Below are 5129 nucleotides of genomic sequence, written 5' to 3' on the forward strand. Positions count from 1 at the left end.
ACTAAGCGCAGGTTTTGACTTCGAGTCAAACCTTGCGCTTCTCCTTGATTACAGAGTAGAGGAGAGGAAATACTCTAAGTGTAGGAACAAGTTTTGACTAAGTCAAAACTTGCGCCTCTCAACACTGGAGTGTTTTGTTACTTAGAGAAATTAGTCCTTCCATTCCCTGTTTTATTAATTAAATATATATGTATATATATATATATATATATATATATATATATATCTGATTAATTGTTTTAATTAATTTCTTGAACTATTAATATCCAAGAAATTCACAATTAATATATATATAATATATGTTAATTAATATCTTTTGGCAATATATTCTGGAGCAGCTCGATTGACTTGATCAATAATTCGTTGATCGAATCCACTGAATACTTTCGAATGTCATGACGTCCTGTGCACTGGTCTGGTTCACGAACGACTCGAACTGAAATAATTCCTTGAATCCTTTTGCTTGATAACATGCTTGATCAGTCATTCCGGGTTAGATGTTGCTTCGATAAATTTGATTATAAATAATCAAATTAAATATACTGGAATCTTCTGGTCTTTGATACTTGATCTTCAGGCAATCTTGATAGCAGAAACTGATTATGCTTTATTCTTCACTGAGGCTTGAACATGTTAATGAACTTCTTCCAGTGGACTGATGCTCGTTTCTGATATCTTGATTGTCTTTGTCTGTACGTATCGAATCTCCAACCTGTAGATTCCTGTAATATACTTACATATTGTTTCCTGTCTTTTGTTGTGTTGAGTTATCGTAATTACATTTACGTTACATTATGCTTTACATTTATTGTTTCATGTCTTATTATGATGTTGAGTTATCACTATTACAGTCCACATTACATAATGCCTTAAATTGTGTTTGTTTGGGAGGGAACACATAGACATTTTTAGGCTTTAAGTGTTTATGATGTTCATGTGTACTTATCACTGCACTATTGTATTCTTTAATTTTTTACTAATTTGAATATTAGTTATATTTTAATTCATTTATATAGTTAAGTATATTATTCATGAGGATATTATAGTGTGTTTTTTCAAATAATCCATAAATGGTGTCAAGCATTTGGTGTATTAGTATTTTTGTTGTTTTGTATTCCTAGGTAATCTTTCCAAAAATCTTGAAGATGAACAGGTTATAAAAAGCATATTTGATGATTTTATTATTTGTTCATTCTATACTTTAGGGTAATGAAATAGTCATCAGTGGTTCAGGCACTTCATCCTCTTATAATGTAAGTGCTTTCTTTATATTTACACCCTGCTGTTTTAATTTTAATCTTCCATTCACTCTCATTTATCTTTGTAGAAGATCCTCCACGAATGTTTTAAAATACTTTTTTGAATGTAAATTGCATAGCAATCTCACTAAGGTTCTAGCTCGTAGATTGAGAGGACTGATGGACAAACTCACTTCCCAGACTCAAACAGCTTTCATTAAAGGAAGACACATATCTGATAGTATTCTGATTGCTTCAGAGGTGTATCACCTAATAGATCGAAGAATGAGTAACAGATTAATTCTCAAACTCGACTTCGAAAAGGCTTTCGATAGTATTAAGTGGAGCTTTGTGGATGAAGTTCTGCAGAATATGGGTTTTGGAGATAAATGGATCTCTTGGATCCATAGTATCTTTATGAATTCTCGGATTGGAGTTCTTCATAACGGCTCCCCCACTGAGGAATTTGCTCCAACTAGGGGTCTCCGTCAAGGGGATCCATTATCAACCTTGATATTTAATCTAGTGGGAGAAGTCCTTTCTAGGCTGCTGGTCAAAGCTGAGGAACTCGGAATTTTCAGAGGTGTACAGCTTCCCAATAATGGAGGCACAATCTCACATCTGCAATTCGCGGATGATACAATTCTTTTTTTCAACAATGACTCAAATTCCATTTTGGGGGCGAGGCGAGTTCTGAAATGTTTTGAATTGATCTCTGGCTTAAAAATTAATTACGAGAAGAGCAGTCTGTTTGGCCCAAAAATGTGTGATTTTTCAGTAAGCAGATGGGCTAGCATGTTAGGTTGTGGAGTTGGCAGACCCCCTTTTAAATATCTGGGCGCAGTCATTGGTTACCCTCCATCTAGAATTTCTTTCTGGGATCCTCTTGTTGCAAGAATTCGCAGGCAACTTCAAGAATGAGACTCCAAATAAGTTTCTATGGCGGGCCGCATAGTCCTCTTAAAAGCTTCGTTGGATAGCATACCAATTTATTGGCTATCCCTGTATCCAATTCCTGTCAAAGTCATTTCTGTTCTTGAGAAAATTCGACGCCATTTTTATATGAGGGGGAGGATTTGGATGGTAAGAGAAAGTTGCACTCTCTCTCATGGGAAAAATTATGTTTACCCAAAAAAGCAGGTGGTCTTGGAATCGTCTCATTAAAACATCGCAATCAAGCACTTCTAGCCAAATGGTGGGGACGCTGCTATTCTGAAAGGGGTTCTTTTTGGAATAATTTTCTTGCATCCAGATATGGGAAGAAAATCTTATATGATTTGAAGAAGTTTTCTTACACAAAAAATCGAGTTCCAATCTTTAAAGCATTCACGGAGCTGGCTCGCTGTTCAAATGTCTATCAACTGATTAACCGACAGTCCTTTAGTTGGAGACTAGATTCTGGTGAGACCATTCTTTTTTGGGAGGGTAATTGGCACCCTCAAGGAATTCTATCTATAGCGTATCATGTGCTCTATGAAACGTGCTCAAGCAAACTTATCACGGTTAAATCATTTTGTGAAGCATGGCAGGATCCCCAACTTAGGCATTCCTTGTGGATGACAGATCTGAATTTGATTCCAGTAGAGATTCGAGAAGAATTTGGGCGTCTCATGAGGTCTCTAAGTATGACAAATGGCAAGGACATTTTGATTTGGAGTCCGAGTAAAAGCAAATTGACAACTAAGCAGTTTTCTTCACTCTTAACTTCCAATAGGAACACACTGCCTCAAGCTCATTATTGGTGAGTTATTTGGGCAATTAAATGTCCCCCTCGGGTTTTGATTTTCCTTTGGAAACTTCAGTGGGGTATTCTCCCTACAAATCTTTTCCTCTCATGCAGGTTAGGTTCTTATACTAAAATTTGTCAGTGGTGTGGTGAGGCTGATGAATCAGTTAGGCATTTATTTGGTGAATGTGAACCTGCTAAGTGGGCTTGGAGGTTTGTTGCAAATTGGTGGAATCTCAAGGAGATTACTTTCTAAACAAATCAAGACTTCTTGACGGGTCTTCTCAATCTCAAAAGGCATCCCAATTCTAAGCCAATCTGGCGCCTTGTTGTTGGAGCTACCCTCTGGTCAATCTGGCTGGCCGGAATGCGAAAATTTTCAAAAACATCAAGTGTCCGAGTAAGGAAATTGAAGGTTTAATTTTCAGCAGAGTAAATCAATGGGGTTCAGCCTCAGGTATAGTTCCATTCAGCAGTGATCCTCTCTGGAAGACAAACCCAGACGACATGATTGGATTATACTGGTATAACTCCTCCATGGATTTCTGGAAATTTAAGTTTGTCATAGAAGCGGTAACATGTGCAGTTTGTGGTGTCTGGGGTAGAAATGCTCAAGGTAATTTCTTGGGAGGGATAGGAGGGCGCTTTTACAATGAGAGAAAGGAAATTAAACATATTTTTTCAATTCCAATTATGGTAAACACTATGGAGGAAGTGGAAATTGAAGCTGTGATTTATGCTCTGAATCTGGCTGGTCAAGAGTGGTGTAGTAACAAGAAACTTAATATTTATACATCCTCGCAATTTGCTTTGACCAATGTTCTGGGTCAATCGCCCTGTTGTACTTTGAATGGGCTGTGGAAATGGTCCAATGATCTATCAGAGGTGGCCAACCTCTTTTTCGTTCCTATGGACTTCAATTGGGAAGCAAGGGAGCTGGCCCGGAAGGGTCTGAATGGGCCTAGCTGTTTTTGGGCATGAATGATTAGGAGTTATTTTTCTTTATGCCCGTTAGCGGCATAATTTTCAATTTGCAGCACAATTATTCCCTACCTTATCTTCTATTTCATCTTTATAGGGTAATTATGGATACTATTTTTGATTGCATGCTCCCAAAGATTTCTTTTTAGAGTTCCCATACATCTTTTGCTCTAAGATGCTCCTGCTGCTTCGTATATCGCTAATCTCAGCCGTATTTTCCCTCGGGGAAATGGTTTTTCATAATTCCCAAGACTCCTCTCTGGGCTATATATGTCTGCATGCCTCTATTAGTCTTCATCTGTGTTTTGATTCAATCCCTTCTTCCAGTAATCAGTTTCTTCTCTTTTAGCATATGGATCCCTCTTGGTTTCCTCCGGAGGAGGATTTCGTAAAAATTAATGTTCACTTCAATTCTGCTGAAGTTCCGAACCTCATTGGAAATTTGAATGGAGTTGGTGCCATTGTTAGGGATGGGTCGGGTAGTAAGCTGTGGGGTGGAGCTGGACCAATGCCTGGCATGACTGAGGTGCAAGCAATCATATGGGCTTTCCAGGTAGCTACAGTTGAGTGTCTTAAGCTGAAGAAGCATAAGCTTCACTTTGAAACAGACGTGCATGAAGTCTTTTTAGTCATCCGATTTCAAGATGAAATCGTCCTAGCTGATGAGGTTCGAGAAGCAATGCTGATGTTCAACTCCATCTATACTAATAACTTCCAGGAGGATGAGACGGAGAGAATCATTTCGAGGATTCCAATTGAGCAAAATCGCACAGCGGAATACATGGCTAGATACGGAATGGAGAACGTTGGCTTCTTTGCTGAAACTCTAGGTTTCTTCGGCAATTTGGAGTTCTTTTTGGATAGAGATATGGGTCTAGATATTCTGTTCGAAGTCATGGACAATATGGGTTTAGGGGAGGTGATTGACGAGGAGATAGTAGATGAAGAAGAAGTTGAAGTGGAAAGGGTGGAAAATTTGGATGAAGAGATGGCAGGAGATGATGAAGAAGAAATGAATGGAGGTGTTGAGGAAGAGATGTTTGGAGGTGATGAGGATGATAATTTCTATGACTTTTGGGATCTGGTTTGCCCTAATGCTGAGATGCAGGTCGGGCCTCCCGAGCCTCAGGGGAAGAAGGCAATTATCCCTGCTCCTTGTTCAGTGAAAAGGCCGCTACTCTTGA

The sequence above is a fragment of the Daucus carota genome, chromosome 3 (genome assembly GCF_001625215.2).
Source record: "Daucus carota subsp. sativus chromosome 3, DH1 v3.0, whole genome shotgun sequence".
NCBI lineage: Eukaryota > Viridiplantae > Streptophyta > Magnoliopsida > Apiales > Apiaceae > Daucus > Daucus carota.